We start from the raw sequence: 21402 nt of genomic DNA on the forward strand, positions 1-21402 counted from the left end.
TTCTACTATGTAATTACACTGGGAATCAGTATTATTTCAGGAATCATCTTTATTTCAGCAATATGTTTATTGTGTGCATTTTCTTAAGTACAGCCACAGTCTTTTTTAACCAAATGATTTTCATTTGGAAATTAGAAGTCAAAATAAACTGTGTTGGGTGCAAACCCCAAGGCATCTCTTTCATTTTAGTCCATTTTTGCAACAAAATGTTTCTCTCTAAAGAGCCACTAAAGAGAGGAGGATATTTGGTGAAACTTGGTTCTCTACAAGGAGCATCGAGTGCACATAGTGATGGCTACAGCAGGTCCACAGAGTGGTAATACAGAACGAGGGCAGTGTACTCAGGAGTGGCTTTCACCACCTTGTACTGATTAATCACTTCAGCCTACTGGCCCTTGATGCACAGCCAGCCATTCAGATCTATCTGAGACATCCGTGGTATAGTGGTCACCTGTGGTGCTGCATTCATGGTGGTAGACCACTGAAAATAGCTTCTATATTCTGTGGCATTTTAAATTCTTATTTTTAACGCCTGAATAAAGCAGTTCTTTATTAATTTCCAAGTCCACAGGATATTCAATATTTTTGATAAGCTTCTGACATTCATCAGTCTTCTGGTAAACAAAATGTTTCAGGTGCAACACGAGAACAGGAGGGAGTTTTTCCAGAGTGACTCTTTGACTGATCTCAACTTCTTGTTTGGTTTTGATGATGTGTAATCCTAGACATACAATCTTGCCACCAGAATTTCCTGGACAGTGTGTATCATGTGGAACTGAATATACTAACTACAACATAAAGAAAGGCTGCAGGGTGGTAGACTCTTGAATTTTGCTGGGAAACCACAGATCTGATGTGTCCACCAAAAATGCAAGTGATTGGAATCTAAACAAAATCTACCTGGCAAATGACCTAAGTCTTATTTCAGGGGCCCATTTTCTCCCATTGGTGCTTATTTCCTTCACCTGGTTCTTCCTGCTTGTCTTCATTCACTGAATGGCTTTTGGGCCCATTAGAAATAGTAAGTTTTTCATTATTTGGTGACAGAAGTTTCTTTGAGTTCAGCATATCTCGTGAAGTCCATCTAGGATAAAGCCTATGTATCACCTCATGGCAAATAGATGAGGAAACAGTGGAAACAGGGAGAGACTTTATTTTGGGGGGGCTCCAAAATCACTGCAGATGGTGATTGCAGCCATGAAATTAAAGACGCTTACTCCTTGGAAGGAAAGTTATGACCAATCTAGACAGCATATTAAAAACCAGAGACACTACTTTGCTGACAAAGGTCCATCTAGTCAAGGCTATGGTTTTTCCATTAGTCACATGTGGATGTGAGAGTTGGACTATAAAGAAAGCTGAGTGCTGAAGAATTGATGCTTTTGAACGGTGGTGTTAGAGAAGACTCTTGAGAGTCCCTTGGACTGCAAGGAGATCCAGCCAGTCCATCCTAAAGGAGATCAGTCCTGGGTGTTCATTGGAAGGTCTGATGTTGAATCTGTAACTCCAATACTCTGGCCACCTGATGTGAAGGGCTGACTCATTTAAAAAGGCCCTGTTGCTGAGAAAGACTGAGGGCAGGAGGAGAAGGGGATGACAGAGGATGAGATGGTTAGATGGCATCACCGAGTCAATGGATATGAGTTTGAGTGGACTCTGGGAGTTGGTGATGGACAGGGAGGCCTGGCATGCTGCAGCTCATGGGATCACAAAGAGTCAGACATGACTGAGCAACTGAACTGAACTGACTCCGCAGTATCTTCTTTTAGACCTTTTTCAGACAGGTTTGACTTGATAAATCTTTGAAGTCTATAAACACACATGGGTCCAACAGCAGCTACAGAGGGGATTTTGTTGTTATTGTTCAGTTGCTAAATCATGTCCAACCCCATGGACTGCAGCACACCAGGCTTCCCATCCTACATTATCTCCCGGAGTTTCCTCAAATTCATGTCCATTGGGTTCGTGATGCTCTTTAACCATCTCATTCTCTGTCATCCCCTTCTCTTTTTACCTTCAACTTGTCCCAGCATCAGGTTCTTTTCAAATGAATCAGCTCTTCCCATCACCTGCCCAAAGTATTGGAGCTTCAACTCCAGTATCAGTCCTTGGAAGGACTTTTCTTTAAGATTGACTGGTTTGATCTCCTTGAAGTTCAAGGGACTCTCAACAGTCTTCTCCAACACCACAATTCAAAAGCATCATTTTTTCTGCACTCAGCCTTCTTTATGTTTCAACTCTCACATCCATCCATGACTACTGGAAAAACCATAGTTTCAATATACAGACATTTGTTGGCAAAGTGATGTTTCTGCTTTTTAATATGCTTTCTAGGTTTGCCATAGCTTTTCTTCCATGCAGCAAGTGTCTTTTAATTTTATGGCTGCAGTCACTGTCTGCAGTGATTTTGGAGCCCAAGAAAATAAAATCTGCCACTAAATCCACTTTTCCCCCTTCTATTTGCCATGAACTAATGGGACTGGATGCCATAATCTTAGGGGCTTTTTTAATGTTGAGTTTTAAGCCAGCTTTTTTACTCTCCACTTTCACTTTCATCAAGAATCTCTTTAATTTCTCTTCACTTTCTACCATTAGAGTGGTATCATCTGCATATCTGAGGTTGTTAATATTTCTCCTAGGGGGTACATATCACTTATGATTTTATCCCATAAAGCTTGTATAGGTTTTAGAGGTACTTACATAAGAGTAAACTCATACATTAGCTAAACAAAGTTATCTATGATAAGTGTGAACTTACAAGGCCTTTGCACTTTTGAATATAGGGGAATGAACTTCAGCTGAAAAAATGGAGGTGATACATTGGAAGGCAAGCAACCAATGACTGCAGTATAGTGTTAATGTAGCACCAGTTTCCTTTATTAATCAGCCCACAAACTTGCAATGGCACTAGTTTATGAACCAGGGTTTTGTTTTCCAATTACTCTACAATTTTTATGGCTACAAGATTCTCCAAAACTGGAAGCAGCCCTTTCTTGACTTTGGCCAGCTTTTCAGAGACCAGGGGAGACGTTACAGGAAGGGAACACTTAGTTTCCACAGACACCACAGGGAAGAGGAGGAATAGGAGGGGTCAGGGGCAGGGGGAGGGGAGGGGAAGAAGGAGGAAGAAGAGGGTTTAGAATCATGAAAAAGACTGGCACACAACTTCACGAGTTGACTAGCAGGTGCAGTGCCTGCCACAGAGCCTGGGCTTCCCACGGGAGGGGAGGCAATCTTGGCTTTCCATGTCTAAGCTTTTCACAGTATGCAACACCACCCTGTTGGCAGCTGTGCCCTCACTCAAGGATTCAAGTATTTGTCTGTTGGGAACTCTGGGGTTCTCAGTAATACCAGCCCTAACATAAGGCTGAGCCACAGCTATCTTCAACAGGATGTTCCTGCCAGCCTCTGCAGTGAGGCATGGTTGTTCAAAGTCAACCCCATGGCAGCCCTCAGGCTGCCCTGCAGTCCTGGCCCCATTTTCAAGGGTTCTGGGGAAAGAACTACCAGGCACAGTGTCACTGATGAAGTCCATGGCATTCTCAGGGCTGCCATAAGTCTTGGGTGTCCCCAACAGGGGCACATTATCTATGAACTCCACAACCTCTACACCTACACTGTTCGAGACTGCTGGATTAGCATGGCCATTGACCAGGGCTTCTGTGGAAGTACTACTCTCTCCACCATCATTTGAGTAACTCTAATACCCAGGTGGACATTTTCCTTCCTTTTTATGCTTCATTTGTTCTAACACCTAAGATGCCACTGTTGTCTAAAACTTTCACCTCCACATTAGAGCTGCCATATGGAGGAAGGGCAGAGCCTCAGTACTGGTAGCTGATAAAGCTACAATTCACTTCTTTATCTATGTCATCAGGAATCTTGCTGGAAGTTGTGCAACTAAGGACAAATTCAGGGGCCTATGGATTCAATGTGCTTGAAATGCTGTAGTTGGGAGTTCTTGGCAAAATGTCACTGGGTTCAATTACTTCATTAATGCCAAATTTAATTATCTGATAATTTCTCTATCAACAACTTGTGCACACAGAACTGTTCCACTGTATGGAAGAAACTCAACTGAAGAGCACTGAGTCACAAAGAACTGATTTAATTCATCAGGGCTAAAATTCCCCAAATATACTACAGGTTGCACAGGGCCATGGCAGCCCATTTTAATAAGCCTTGGTGCTCAACCAACTCTTCACACTGCTTCTTCTTTGCATCAGATTTTAATTTATATATATTCTCAATAAGATCCCTTAGGTATCATTACCAAAACTGTTATAGAATAACAACAACAACAACAAAATACATGTAATAAGTAGTTAAGGAATAAATGAAGAGGAGGAAGAGGATGGAAAAGCATTAAAGCAAGACAAGTGGAAACTAAGGGTGTTCACAACAATAAGAGAGTAGAGTTCAATAATTTTATAGACACAAAAGAACCAAGGTTCATTTTATTCCACCCTTCATTTTGAAATAAGCACCAAGTGTCTAGATACTAATATTTATTCCCCTTTTGCCAATGTTTCCTCCATATTAAATACTTGTTCAAAAGACAAAAATATAATTCTGTCCTTGAGATTAAAAACAACAATTACAAAAGTAACAGCAGTACATATACTGTCCCAAGGAAATAGCTCTGTTCCATTTGAAAGAACTTAATATTATGATCCTCAATAATGAAAGGAAACTGCACTGTATAATGAAGTAAAAATAATAAATCTATAATGAAGATCTCTAAACAGAAGTCATGGAAATTGGACAATTTACTGTCTGCTCTTAATTTTTTTGTCAGGATTTTTATTTTAACTGAGAAAGGAAGTTTGTATGCCTGGGTTGCTATTGGCCTCAGTCATAATTTCCAACTACATTTATTCACAGATGACTACATATTGTCTTCTATTCCTGAATTTTCTTTTGGCCAGTCAGAACAGACAGAAAATATGTCTGTTGTCCTTTGATATACTATTCATTGCAGTGAAAAGTAAATAAGAACTATTTCATCTTCAGAGTACTTTTCTTTCTTTTTTTTTAAATTTATTTCTTATTTTGGATATGACTTTCCTTTTTTTGTTTTGTTTTGTTAAGGAAATTTAGTTCCCTTCTTTAAAATTTTTTTTTTTTTGATGTGGACTATTTTATTGAATTTGTTACAATATTGTTTCTGTTTTGGTTTTTGTCCATAAGGCATGTGGAATCTTAGCTCCTCTGTTCAGTTCAGTTCAGTCACTCAGTCATGTTCCACTCTTTGTGACCCCATGAATCACAGCATGCCAGGCCTTCCTGTGCATCACCAACTCCTGGAGTTCACTCAAACTCATGTCCATCGAGTCGGTGATGCCATCCAGCCATCTCATCCTCTGTCATCCCCTTCTCCTCCTGCCCCCAATCCCTCCCAGCAACAGGGTATTTTCCAATGAGTCAGCTCTTCACATGAGGTGGCCAAAGTATTGGAGTTTCAGCTTCAGCATCAGTCCTTCAACTCCTCAACCAGGGATCAAACCTATACTACCTGCATTGGAAGGTGAACTCTTATCCAGTGGACCAAAAGGGGAACCTCCAGAGTATTTTTCTATGACATTAAAATGTAAACAATATTAAAGTCACATTTCAGCTGTTTATTAAATTAAAGACATATAACAGAAGATATGCAGTATTAACACATTTTTGCTTTAATTTAATGCAGTAATAATGGTGTCAAGTTAAATAATAGTTTTCAATATAATAAACATTTTATTTATAAACAAGTGTTTGAACACATTACTAGAAGCAAATGCAATAAATTTCAAGATTTTAAACTGCAGAGGAAAAGATGTGAGTTGAATTGTACTTCATAGTACTATAAACAGGGCTTCCCAGGTGGCTCAGTGGTAAAGATTCCACCTGCCAATGCAGGAGACACAGTTTCAATTCTTGGGTTAGGAAGACCCCCTGAAGAAGGAAATTGCAGCCCATTCCAGTATCCTTGACTTAAAAATCCCATGGACAAAGGAGCCTAGTGGGCTACAGTCCATGGAGTTGCAGAGTCGAGCATGCTGAGTACCTGAGCATGTTATGTCATGTCAGTAATATGAATTTCCTCTTTCCGTTAGGACCACAAGGGGAAATCAGTAGATTAATAGGTAATCATAACCGAAGTTTATAAAAACTCAGGGTCTTTGTTACAAGTACAGCAAGGACTACTAAAATCATAGGCCATAATTTACGTGTGTGATTGGTGGTACAGAAATGGTGTACCTTGACATTCAGGGAAAGACCAAAATACATGCTTTAACAAGGTTGACTGTGCCTCTATGTAAAGGAGGTAAATATATACCACCCTTTTCCTCTCACACAACACAATGATATGTAGATGGAATGCATAGTATAGCTCATTGAGAATTCTGAAAAGTATGTCAGCAGAAGGATAGAGTCAGAAGCTCAGAATTCAAAGACTACCAATCTGGTAGTAGGTTTATACAATTTTCTCTCCAGTATCTTCTAGCTTGAACTCAACATAGCTTGAAATATATAAATGGGCACTGGTGCAGACAGAGAGGGAAATAGAAGTCCTCTGCTTCTGGCTTAAGGAGTAAGAAAGGGAACTCCTAATATTCAGATACTGGAAACCCTCAATTTTTTGCTTGTTTTCATTTCTTTGTTTTCCTTTCTCTAGTACTTAATGTCCTATGTCTCAATTTATAGTACAGAAACAAGAGTACAGGAATTTTTCCTTCTGATAAAAGGAGATCTGATACCAAGAAGGTGGGGCCAGACCCACTGATATTTTTTTTTTCTTTCTGATTCTCCACTACTTGAAAATGAACACAGGCACAGGAATGGAAGTGTACAAATATAGTAGAGTAGCTAAGTCTCAAATATCTTCCAAAGGTCTCACAAAAGGAAAGCCAAAGAACTGGAAACCACAGGAGAAATCAGGAAGAGGGAGGCACTCAAGGCAGTGAGCCTATAAAATAATTTATGAAATCCTGGTATCAGTTCTGAACTGTGCATACATGGGGATCTAATATTGGTCTGTAAATCAAAGACTTTGAGAAATAAACTAAATGAAACCACTGTCATGTTACAGAATGTCCTAGATTATGTACACAAAGGATGGATTTGAAAACTACTGCAAAGACTTTTAACAAAAATTACATCGAAAACACAACATACACAATGTGAATGAGAAGTTGTGGCCTGAAAAAAAAAGGTGATTTCCTTGATAAAATAAAATATAAACATTCTACACAGGCAACATTCTGCATAGGCAACATTCTGGATAGACTGTAAATAAGTCCTAAAATCTAACATAATATTCATAATGTACAGAATAGAATTCAAAATTATTAGATATACAATGAACCAGGAAAAACCGAGCTTACATGGAAGAAATAGTAATCGTTATGAGATGACTTCAAGAACAGTGATGTTAGGACCTCTGCAGAATTGCTTCTAGAGGGAAAACATAATTGATAAGAATTATTTAAAACCAAAAATTTTAAGTCTCTGGAAACAATCCTAATTAAATACAGCAAAAGAAGAAACATTTATCCCCACTTGAATATACTAAATCCCAACAACAGGAAAAGTGACATTTGAGCCAGGAAACCCTCTCCCTCTCCCCTCTGCTTCCATTCAATAAACAGAATCTCCATTATGAGGAGAAGTGACCAAAAAACACATGGGCATCTCTTCCTCCAGATCCCCGTTAAAGGAATGCAATCTCTCTGAGGGGGGACAGGTCATTTCATACCTTCCCCAGTTCCATGTTGCAAAAGCTCTATTACATTCTGAGTGCTGCAGGGCTCTCTTCCTCCACCTAGCCACAATTCACAAGGCAGAAGCTCTAAAAGAGAGTACAGCGGGGGGAAAAAAAAACCAAAAAAAAACAAAAAAACAGTGCAGCCCAGATCACCTTTTCCCCAGCTCATTCAAAGAATGAAGGTTTCATCTTGGAAAAGGCAAGTCAAGAAGAGAAAAGTTACTCCCATATAAAGCAGGAGTATCATTCTGAGAGAAGTGAGCCACCTCCCGGTCCCCAAATTCAGATCAGTGGTATAGTTTTTCACTAGAGAGACAGAGGTGGGCCATCATAACAGAAAACTAAGATGGTCTTTCCAAGGGAACTGACTTTATTTCTAAGAGTTTTGGAAAATTTAAACTTAATGGTTCTGTTGAATGTAATGGATATTTTAGATGTAAGTGATAAAGAGGAGACTAAAAACTCCAAGAGAGCAACCAGATAAACCACAGGCCAGCTGGCTGAGCAGAGAAAACCATGGAGACAGTCAAGATGATTCCTCCTCCTGGGGGCTTACCTCATAGCTCAGTTGGTAAAGACCCTTCCTGTTAAGGCAGGAGACCTGGGTTCAATTCCCGAGTTGGGAAGATCCCTTGGAGAAGGAAATGGCAACCTACTCCAGTATTATTTCCTGGAGAATCCTATGGACAGAGGAACCTAGCAGGCTATAGTTCATAGTATCACAAGAGTCAAACAGCTCAGTGACTAAACCACCACTATACCACTTCTGGGGTCAGAACAAACCACAAAGAATAGCCTATAAAAACAATTCCTGCCAAAGGATCAAAATATAATTGGATCAGACTATATATAGTATTTATACACCCAGCGAATTGTCAAAAATAAGATAAAAATCAGCTGGCTATGACTCAGGGCTAAGGGCTGAGTGTGATATCAGCTTGACAGAAATATCAGAGAAAATGACAGCCAAAGAGAACCATACTAAAACACTGTCATCCTATAGTGGCTGTACTTATACTAAAGGCTGTACCCTCTGAGGAGGGACAAAATAGACATTTAAAAAATGTTACTAGTGATAAAGAGTGACATTTTATAATAATAATGGTCAATACATCACAAAGATATAATGATTATAGATATATATGCATCTATAACAGAGCTCTAAAATGTATAATGCAAAGCCTGAAATAGTAAATGTAAAAATAGATAATTCAAATCATAGTTGGAGGCTTAAGCAATCCACTTAACAATAACAGAACAACTAGGCAGAATGTCAACAAGGAAATATAAGAAACTGAACAACACTTCAAAGAAAATAAACCTTAATGAAATCTACAGAATACTCCACCCAAACCCAGCAGAAAACATTCTCCTCAAGTACACAGAACATTCTCCAAGATAGAGCATACACTAGGCAATAAAACAAACATTAATAAATTTAAAAAGAATTGAAAACTTGCAAAGTATATTCTCTATCTACACTATGGCATTAAATTAGAAATCAATAAAAGGAAGAAATTTGGGGAATTCAAAATGTGAGGAAACTAAAACACATAAGCCTACATTACCAATGGTTGAAAGAGAATATCATAAGGGAAATTAGACAGTAGTTTCAGATGAATGAAATGTGGACACAACAAATCAAAACTGAGAATGTAGCTAAAAATGTGCTTAAAGGAAATTTGTAGATTTAAATGACTATGTTAAATATGAAAATGGACATACACCCCATGTTCATGAATTAAAAGACTTAATATTGTTAAGATTGCAATACTCCCCAAAGAAATCTATAGATTGAATGCAAACCCTATCAATGTGCTAACAGTTCTTTATTTCTGCAGAAAAGAAAAATATATAATCTTAAAATTCATATGGAATTGCAAAAGGCTCCAAATGGGAAAAAAAAATCTTGAAGAACAATAACAAAGTTGAAGAACTCAAACTTCCCAATTTCAAAACTTACTACAACACTGTAATAATCATGATAGGATGGAACTTCCTTAAGGATAAATACCTAGAACAATGGAATAGAATTGAGTGTCCAGACATAACCCATACATCTATGATCCCAAGGGTCAAGAGACCATTCAATGGGGAAAGGATAGTCTGTTCAACAAGTTATGCTAGGACAACAGGAGCTAACTCTAAAAATTTCAGAAGAAATTATAAAGGTACATCTTGATAATCTTGGATTTGGCAATGATTTCATAGTTGTAACACCAAAAGCACAAAGAACAAAAGGAAAAGCTAGATAAATTGGAATTTACTAAATTCTAATTTTTGTGCATTAAACACTATCAAAATAGTGAAAAGACAACCCATAAATAGGAGAAAATCATATACTGGATACAATTATTGTATCCAGAATATGTAAAGAATTTTTACAGCCAAAAAAAACAGAAAAACCATTAAATAATGGGCAAAGGAGATGAATAGACATTTCTCCAAAGAGGATACACACACACAACAAGGACATGAAAAGTTGTTCAATGTCATTAGTCATTTGTGAGATGCAACTCAAAACCAAAAGAGATGCCACTTCACATCCATGAGCATGACCACATGGGAAAAAAATAAGTAAATTTTGGTGAGGATACGGAGAAATCCTAACCCATATGCAATGCTGGTTGGATTGTAATATGGTGTAATCCCTGTAGAAAACAATTTTATGGTTTCTGAAAAAGTTAAACATGAAACTATGATATAGCAGACAATTACACTCCTAGATATCATCAATGAAAACATATTATAAAGCAAAAGTTTATACACTAATGTTCATAGCAGCCCTATTCACAGTAGTCATAAGAAAGGAATAAACCAAATGGTCATCAGTTGATAAATGGATAAACAAAATATTGTATGTCTATAAAATAGAATATTACTCAGACATAGAAAATAATGAAAACTGATACATGCTATACCATAGATGAACCTTGAAAACATGCTAATGAAAGAAGCCAGATGCAAAAGGCCACATGTTCTTTTCACATAAACTATCATGAACAGACAATTCAACAGATAAGAAAGTATAATAGTGGTGGCCAGCGGCTGGAAGAGGGAGTATGAAAAGTGACTGCTTAGTGGGTAGGAGATACAACATTGGGATGATGAAAAAATTGTGTAGCAACACAGTGATTGTACAATGCTGTGACTCCAATAAGTGTTCCTGAATTGTAAACTTCACAATGGCTAAAACGGTAAACTTTGACTTTTAAAACATATTTTCATTTATATGGATTCCCCGAAAGCTTTAACTAAAACATTCATTTTATTAATATAGTGTAGACCTAGGCCTTACATGCATGAATTCACTAAATTTGAAAAGAATGACTAGATTCCATGCTTCAGAATAAATATTGCAATGCTATTAACCTCAGATTTTAGTAGGCTTTTTTTTTAATCAATTTCATACACTAATTTTATATTACTATGTTCATAGTATTATAGTAAATGTGTCCTCTATTGTAATCTTAAATTGTATTTAGCAGTAGGTATATATAAATAATGCTTCACGTACTGCTCAAGCCTTGCTTGGAGAATTTTGAGCATTACTTTACTAGCGTGTGACATGAGTGAAATTGTGCAATAGTTTGAGCATTCTTTGGCATTGCCTTTCTGTGGGATTGGAATGAAAACTGACCTTTTCCAATCCTGCAGTCACTGCTGACTTTTCCAAATTTGCTGGCATGTTGAGTACAACACTTTAACAGCATGATCTTTTAGGATTTGAAATAGCTTAGATGGAATTCCATTACCTCCACTAGGTTTGCTTCTAGTGATGCTTCCTAAGGCCCACTTGATTTCACACTCCAGGATGTTTGGGTATAGGTGAGTGATAACACCATGATGGTTATCTGGGTCATGAAGATCTTTTTTGTATAATTCTTTGTATTCTTGCCACCTCTTAATATCTTCTGCTTCTGTTACGACCATACAACTTCTGTGCTTTATTGTGCTCGTCTTTGCATGAAATATTCCCTGGGTAACTCTAATTTTCTTGAAGAGATCTCATAGTTTTCCCATTCTATTATTTTTCTCTATTTATTTGCACTGATCACTTAGGAAGGCTTTCTATCTCTCCTTGCTATTCTTCGGAACTCTGCATTCAAATGGGCATATCTTTCCTTTTCTCCTTTGTCTTTAGCACCTCTTCTTTTCTCAGCTATTTGTAAGGCCTCCTCAGACAACCATTTTTCCTTTTTGCTTTTCTAGCTGAGCAGAAAAAAATTGATGCTTTTGAAAAGTTGTGCTGGAGAAGACTCTTGAGAGCCTTAAGAGTCTGCCATGAGATCAAACCAGCCAATCCTAAAGGAAATCAGTCCTGAATACTCATTGAAAGGGCTGATGCTGAAGCTGAAGCTCCAGAATGTTGGCCATCTCATGTGAAGAACTGACTCATTGGAAAAGACCCTGATGCTGAGAAAGACTGAAGGCAGGAGGATAAGGGGACAACAGAGGATGAGATGGTTGGATGGTATCACTGACTTGATGGACGTGAGTTTGAGCAAGCTCTGGGAGTTGGTCATGTACAGGGAAGCCTGGCATGCGGTGGTCCATGGGGTCACAAAGAGTTAGATATGACTGAGAGACTGAACTGCACAGAAATATAAATTACATATTTAAATATATAGAAAAATTCAGGGGTACTCTTTCTACCCCCTTCTGATGCCTATGTCAGAAGCTTTCTCTATCTCCTTTATACTTTAATAAAACTTTATTACACACACACACAAAATAAATAAATATATAGAAAAATTCAATAATTGAGGTTGAGAATAAAGAAAAACATGGATTGTTCTTTCTTCTAAACTTTATGTTATGTATGTTCTGCCACAAAAAATAAAAAGAGAAAAACTCAAAACAACTACCTAACCTTCCAACTTATGCAACCAGATAAAAGAAGAGCAAACAAAAATCAAAGAAAGTAGAAGAGAGAAAATGCTAAAGTTTATAGTGAAAAAGAGACTAGAAAACAACTAATAAAATCAAGGAAAACATAACGGAGGCAGAAGATAGAATAAGTGAGGTAGAAGATAGAATGGTAGAAATAAATGAAACAGAGAGGAAAAAAGAAAAAAAAAATTAAAAGAAATGAGGACAAACTCACAGACCTCTGGGATACTGTTAAATGCCCCAACATTTGATTCATAGGAGTCCCAGAAAGAACAAGACAAAAAGAAAGACCATGAGAAAATACTTGAGGACATAATAGTTGAAAACTTCCCTAAAATGGGGAAGGAAATAATCACCCAAGTCCTAGAAACCCAGAGTCCCAAACAGGATTAACCCAAGGCAAAACACCCCAAGACACATACTAATCAAATTAACAAAGATCAAACACAAAGAACAAATATTAAAAGCAGCAAGGGGGAAAAAAAAAAATAACACACAAGGGTATTGCCATAAGGATAACAGCTGATCTTTCTATAGAAACTTTTCAGGCCAGGAGGGAATGGCAGGACATACTTAAAGTGATGAAAGAGAAAAACCTACAGTCCAGATTACTGTACCCAGCAAGGATCTCACTCAAATATGAAGGATAAATCAAAAGCTTTCGAGACAAGCAAAAGGTGAGAGAATTCAGCACCACCAAACCAGCTCTCCAACAAATGCTAAAAGATTTTCTCTAGACAGGAAACACAGAAAGATGTATAAACTCGAAACCAAAACAATAAAGTAAATGGCAATGGGATCATACTTATAAATAATTACCTTAAATGTAAATGAGTTGAGTGCCCCAATCAAAAAACAAAGACAGGTTGAATGGATACAAAAACAAGACCCCTATATATATCGTCTACAAGAGACACACCTCGAAAAAAGGGACACAAACAGACTGAAAGTGAAGGGCTAGAAAAAGATATTCCATGCAAAAAGAGACCAAAAGAAAGCAGGAGTGGCAATACTTATATCAGATAAAATAGACTTTAAAACAAAGGCTGTGAAAAGAGACAAAGAAAGACACTACATAATGATCAAAAGATCAATCCAAGAAGAAGATATAATAATAATAAATAAATATGCAACCAACATAGGAGCACCGCAACATGTAAAACAAATGTTAACAAGTATGAAATGGGAAATTAACAAAAACATAATAATAGTGGGAGACTTTAATACCCCACTCACACCTATGGATAGAATAACTAAACAGAAAATTAGCAAGGAAACACAAACTTTAAGTGATACAATCGACCAGTTAGACCTAATTGATATTTAAAGGACATTTCACTCCAAAACAATGAATTTCACCTTTTTCTCAAGTGCACACAGAAGCTTTTCCTGGATAGATCACATCCTGGGCCATAAATCTAGCCTTGGTAAATTCAAAAAAGTTGAAATCACTCCAAGCATCTTTTCTGACCACAAGGCAGTAAGAGTGGATATCAATTAAAGGAGAAAAACTACTAAAAATCCCAACATATGGAGACTGAAAAAACACTGCTGAATAACTAACAGATCACAGAAGAAATGAAAAAAAATCAAAATATGCATAGAAAAAAAAAAGAAAAAAGAAAACACAACAATCCAAAACCTGTGAGACACTGTAAAAGCAGTGCTAAGGGGAAGGTTCATAGCAATACCGGAATACCTCAAGAAACAGGAAAAAAGTCAAATAAATAACCTAAATCTACACCTAAAGCAACTAGAAAATGAAGAAATGATGAACTCTAGGGTTAATAGAAGAAAAGAAATCTTAAAAATTAGGGCAGAAATAAATGCAAAGTAAACAAAAAGGGACCAGAGCAAAAATCAACAAAGCCAAAAGCTGGTTCTTTGAAAAGATAAAAAAACTGGCAAACCATTAGCCAGACTCATCAAGAAACAAAGGGGGGAAAATCAAATTAACAAAATTACAAATGAAAATGGAGAGATCACAACAGACAATACAGAAATACAAAGGATCATAAGAGACTAATATCAGCAACTATATGCCAATAATATGGACAACTTGGAAAAAATGGACAAATTCTTAGAAAAGTACAACTTTCTAAAACTGAACCAGAAAGAACTAGAAAAACTTAACAGACCCGTCACAAGCACAGAAATTGAAACTGTAATCAGAAATCTTCCAGCAAACAAAAGCCCAGGACCAAACGGTTTCACAGCTGAATTCTACCAAAAATTTAGAGAAGAGCTAACACCTATGCTACTCAAACTCTTCCAGAAAATTGCAGAGGAAGGTAAAGTTCCAAACTCATTCTATGAGGTTACCATCACCCAAACCTCACAAAGATGCCACAAAAAAAAAAAAAAAGAAAGAAAGAAAACTACATGCCAATATCACTGATGAACATAGATGCAAAATCCTTAATAAAATTCTAGCAAACAGAATCCAACAACATACAAAAAATATCATACATCATGACCAATTGGGCTTTATCCCAGGCATGAAAGGATTCTTCAATATCTGCAAATCAATCAATGTAATACACCACATTAACAAATTGAAAAATAAAAGCCATATGATTATCTCAATAGATGCAGAGAAAGCCTTTGACAAAATTCAACATCCATTTATGATAAAAAATCCTCCAGAAAACAGGAATAGAAGGTACATACCTCAACATAATACGAGCTATATATGACAAACCCAGAGCAAACATTATCCTCAATGGTGAAAAATTAAAAGCATTTCCCCTAAAGTCAGGAACAAGACAAGGGTGCCCACTCTCACTACTACTATTCAACATAGTTTTGGCCACAGCAATCAGAGCAGAAAAAGAAATAAAAGGAATCCAAATTGGAAAAGAAGAAGTAAAACTCTCACTGTTTGCAGATGACATGATCTTCTACAGAGAAAACACTAAACACTCCACCAGAAAATTACTAGAGCTATTCAATGAATATATTAAAGTTGCAGGATATAAAATCAACACACAGAAATTCCTTGCATTCCTATACACTAATAATGAGAAAACAGAAAGAGAAATTAAGGAAACAATTCCATTCACCGTTGCAAAGAAAAGAATAAAGTACTTAGGAATATATCTACCTAAAGAAACTAAAGCCCTATATATAGAAAACTATAAAACACTGGTGAAAGAAATCAAAGAGGACACTAATAGATGGAGAAATATACCGTGTTCATGGATCAGAAGAATCAGTATAGTGAAAATGACTATACCATCCAAAGCAATCTATAGATTCAATGCAAAACCTATCAAGCTACCAACAGTTTTTTTCACAGAGCTAGAACAAATAATTTTACAATTTGTATGGAAATACAAAAAAACTCAAATAGTGAAAGCAATCTTGAGAAAGAAGAATGGAACTGGAGGAATCAACCTGCCTGACTTCAGGCTCTACTACAAAGCCACAGTCATCAAGACAGTATGGTACTGGCACAAGGCCAGAAATATAGATCAATGGAACAAAATAGAAAGCCCAGAGATAAATCCATGCACCTATGGACACCTTATCTTCAACAAAGGAGGAAAGAATATACAATGGAGGAAAACCAGTCTCTTTAAGAAGTGGTACTGGGAAAACTGGTCAAACACTTATAGAAGAATGAGACTAGAACACTTTCTAACATCACACACAAAATTAAACTCAAAATGGATTAAAGATCTAAATGTAAGACCAGAAACTATAAAAATCCTAGAGGAGAATATAGGCAAAACACTCTCCGACATACATCATATCAGGATCCTCTATGACCCACCTCCCAGAATATTGGAAATAAAAGCAAAAATAAATAAATGGGACCTAACTAAAATTAAGTGCTTCTGCAAAACAAAGAAAACTATAAGCAAGGTGAAAAGACAGCCTTCAGAATGGGAGAAAATAACAGAAATGAAGCAAGTGACAAAGAATTAATCTCAAAAATATACAAACAACTCCTGAAGGTCAATTCCAGAAAAATAAATGACCCAGTCAAAAATAGGCCAAAGAACTAAACAGACATTTCTCCAAAGAAGACATACAGATGGCTAACAAACACATGAAAAGATGCTCAACATCACTCATTATCAGAGAAATGCAAATCAAAACCACAATGAGGTACCATTTCATGCCAGTCAGAATGGCTGCTATCCATAAGACTACAAGCAATTTTGGAGAGGGTGTGGAGAAAAGGGAACCCTCTTACACTGTTGGTGGGAGTGTGAACTAGCACAGCCACGATGGAGAACAGTGTGGAGATTCCTTTAAAAACTGGAAATAGAACCACCATCAGTTCAGTTCAGTTCAGTTGCTCAGGCCTGTCCAACTTTTTGTGACCCCATGAATCACAGCATACCAGGCATCCCTGTCCATCACCATCTCCCAGAGTGCACTGAGACTCATGTCCATCTAGTCGATGATGCCATCAAGCCATCTCATCCTCTGTCATCCCCTTCTTCCCTGCCCCCAATCCCTCCCAGCATCAGAGTCTTTTCCAGTGAGTCAACTCTTTGCATGAGGTGGCCAAAGTACTGGAGTTTCAGCTTCAGCATCATTCCTTCCAAAGAACACTCAGGGCTGATCTCCTCTAGAATGGACTGGTTGTATCTCCGTGCAGTCCAAGGGACTCTCAAGAGTCTTCTCCAACACCACACTTCAAAAGCATCAATTCTTCCTTGCTCAGCCTTCTTCACAGTCCAACACTTGTATCCATACATGACTACTGGAAAAACCATAGCCTTGACTAGATGAAACTTTGTTGGCAAAGTAATGTCTCTGCTTCCCAATATGCTATCTAGGTTGATCATAACTTTCCTTCCAAGGAGTAAGCGTCTTTTAAATTTCATGGTTGCATTCACCATCTGCAGTGATTTTTGAGCCCCCAAAAATAAATTCTGACACTGTTTCCACTGTTTCCCCATCTATTTCCCATGAAGTCATGGGACCAGATGCCATGATCTTCGTTTTCTGAATGTTGAGCTTTAAGCCAACTTTTTCACTCTCTTCTTTCACTTTCAGCAAAATGATAGGATACTGAAAGAGGAGCTCCCCAGGTCAGGAGGTACCCAGTATTCTACTGGAGATCAGCGGAGAAATATTTCCAGAAAGAATGAAGGAATGGAGCCAAAGCAAAAAGAATACCCAGCTGTGGATGTGACTGGTGATAGAAGCAAGGTCCAATGCTGTAAAGAGCAATATTGCACAGGAACGTGGAATGTTAGGTCCATGAATCAAGGCAAATTGGAAGTGGTCAAACAGGAGATGGCAAGAGTGAATGTTGACATTCTAGGAATTAGCAAACTAAAATGGACTGGAATGGGTGAATTTAACTCAGATGACCATTATATCTACTACTGCAGGCAGGAATCCCTTAGAAGAAATGGAGTAGCCATCATGGTCAACAGAAGAGTCCAAAATGCAGTACTTAGATGCAATCTCAAAAATGACAGAATGATCTCTGTTCGCTTCCAAGGCAACCTATTCAATATCACAGTAATCCAAGTCTATGCCCCAAACAGTAACACTGAAGAAGCTGAAGTTGAATAAGACCTACAAGACTTTTTAGAACTAACACCCTAAAGAGATGTCCTTTTCATTATAGGGGACTGGAATGCAAAAGTATGAAGTCAAGAAACACCTGTAATAACAGGCAAATTTGGCTTTGGAAAACGGAATGAAGCATGGCAAAAGCTAAAAGTGTTTTGCCAAGAGAACACACTGGTCATAACAAACACCCTCTTCAAACAACACAAGAGAAGACTACACACGGATATCACCAGATGGTCAACACCAAAATCAGAACTGCCATATGATCCAACAATCCCACTGCTGGGCATACACACTGAGGAAACCAGAATTGAAAGAGACATGTGTACCCCATTGTTCATCGCAGCACTGTTTATAATAGCCAGGACATGGAAACAACCTAGATGTCCATCAGGAGACAAATGGATAAGAAAACTCTGGTACATATACACAATGGAGTATTACTCAGCCATTAAAAATAATACATTGGAATCAGTTCTAATGAGGTGGATGAAACTGGAGCCTATTATACAGAGTGAAGTAAGCCATAAAGAAAAATACCAATACAGTATACTAACGCATATATACGGAATTTAGAAAGATGGTAACCATAACCCTGTATGCGAGACAGCAAAAGAGACACAGAGGTATTGAACGGTGTTTTGGACTCTGTGGGAGAGGGTGAGGGTCGGATTTTAAGGGAGAAAGGCATTGAAACATGTAAGTTATCATATGTGAAATGAATCACCAGTCCAGGTTTGACGCATGATACAGGGTGCTTGGGGTTAGTGCATTGGGATGACCCAGAGGGATGGGATGGGGAGGGAGGTGGGAGGCGGGTTCAGGATGGGGAACACATGTACACCCATGGAGGATCCAAGTCAGTGTATGGCAAAACCAATACAATAATGTAAAGTAAAATAAATAAACAGAAAAAAACAATGAATAAACAACAAGGGCATACTGTAGGGCAGCCTGAATGGGAAGGGAGTTTGGGGGAGAATGGTCACATATATTTGTATGGCTGAATCCCTTCACTGTTCACCTGAAAGTAATACAGTATTGGTAATTGGCTATACTCCAACACAAAATAGTAAAAAAAGAGAATTTAAATCATATCAACCATATTTTCTGTCCAAAATATTTATGAGACTGGAAATCAACTAAAAGAGGAAAACACACACACACACACACACAAATAAAGATGAAAGCTAAATTATATGTTTCAAAACAACCAATGAATCACTTAAGAAATCAAAAAGATAAAAAAGAAGTTAAAAAACTACCTAGAGACAAATGAAAATGAAAACACAACAATCCAAAATCTATGAGAACCAGCAAAAGCAGTTTTAAGAGGAAAGTGTAGAGTGATACAGGCCTCCTTAGGAAAGAAGAAAAAACTCAAACAACCTAACTTTCCACCCAAAAGACAAGAAATGGAAGGAAAAAACAAAGCCTAAAGTTTGTAGAAGGAAGGAAATCACATAAAGACCAGAGTAGAAATAAATGAAGTAAAGACCAAAATAAATAAATAACAGAAAAGATCAATAGAATTAAGAGTTGGTTCTTTGAAAAGATAAACAGAATCAATAAACCTTTAACCAGACTCATTAAGCAAAAAGAGCTCAAGTCAATAAAATGAAAAAGAATTTACAAGCAACATCACAAAAATGCAGTCACTATGAACAACTATATACCAATAAAATAGACAAATTCCTAGAAATGTACAACTTCCCAACACTAAACCAAGAAGAAATAAAGAACATGAACAGAACAATTACCAGTAATGAAACTAATAAAAATATTTCAACAAAGAAGGTCCAGGATGGCCTCATAGGTGAAGAGTTAACATCTATTCAGTTTGAGAAGAGTTAACAGCTATTCTTTTCAAACTATTCCAAAAAACTGTAAAGAAAATAAGGCCTGCAAACATTCTACAAGGCCAGAATCATCCTGACACCAAAACCAAACTTAACACACAAAAAAGAAAATTATAGGCCAATATCACTGGTGAATATATATGCAAAATCCACCAAAAATAATAGCCTACCAAATTCAACAATCCATGAAAAGGATTATACACCATGAACAAGTGGAATTTATTGAAGGAATGCAAGAATGTATACAATATCTACAAATCTATCAAAGTGAGACACCACCATAACAAAAGAATAAAAATGATATGATCATGTCAAAAGATGCAAAACAAGCTTTCTGACAATCCAACGTCCATTTATGATAAAAACTCCACAATGAAGATACAGAAACAAAACGCCTCGACATAATAAAGGCCATATATGATAGGGTCACAGCTAACGTCATCTTAAAAATAAAAAGTTAAAAGCATTTCCTCCAAGATTAGAGACAAGACAAGGATGCCCACTCTCAATAATTTTACTCAGTATAGTATTGAAAGCCCTAATCAGAGTAATCAAACAAAAGAAATAAAGGAAAGGAATCCAAATTGGAAAGGAAGAAGTAAAATCATCACAGCTCTCTGTTGTTTGCTTGCAATGTTCTTCCCTCTCCACAACACAACTAAGCAAGTGAGCCTGAATAAGTGTCAACTTTTGCCCTCTCATGTCAGAGCAGAGATTGGACCCTGAAGAGATCTGCAATCAGAAGAGGTCAATCTAAGCAAAGAAAAGAAAGGAGAATTGCCCTGCAAGTGACAGATGCAACAGATTCAAATCCTGAAGTTAAGCTGAGACTGTGCATTTGAGGGGCAGCTGTAGACTATGAGATCAAGTATTAACCAGAACAAGGGATTATCTGACACAGAACAGACCCCACAATATTTGTCTTAATTGTGGTGTTTGGTTTTTTAAATATTGTACTTTTGAAAGTCCAATCTCTATTCTAGGTTTTTAATTTTTACTTTTTGATGTCTGTTATTAATTTTGTATCTTTAAGAATCTAATTTTTAGTATTCATTTTCACTTAGGGATTTGATTATTAACTTGATTGCTCTCCTCCCTTCTGACTCTCCCTTTTCTTCTCTTGGTTACCTCTATCTCCCTCCTACCTCTTTTCTACATAACTCTGCTAATCTCTTTGGGTGTTCCTGGCTGTGGAGAATTGTTTCACCATTAACCTAGGGGGTTGTCTTCTGTGTTGTGTAGACAGAAAAGTCTTAATGCTACTGTAAGAGGGACAACAAAACCGAGAGGCAGAAGCCTCAACTCCAGAACTTTGAACAATCACAGAACTCCTGACCCCGGGGAACATCAATAGACGAGAGC

The 21402-nt window shown here is 37.3% G+C and overlaps 1 pseudogene; it reads right to left on the minus strand.

Annotated features, from left to right (window-relative positions):
• Positions 1–295: 295 nt before the first annotated feature.
• Positions 296–4188, minus strand: LOC112445149 (ubiquitin carboxyl-terminal hydrolase 10-like; annotated as a pseudogene).
• Positions 4189–21402: the final 17214 nt, after the last annotated feature.

The sequence above is a fragment of the Bos taurus genome, chromosome X (assembly GCF_002263795.3).
Source record: "Bos taurus isolate L1 Dominette 01449 registration number 42190680 breed Hereford chromosome X, ARS-UCD2.0, whole genome shotgun sequence".
In the NCBI taxonomy this organism is placed as follows: Eukaryota; Metazoa; Chordata; class Mammalia; order Artiodactyla; family Bovidae; genus Bos; species Bos taurus.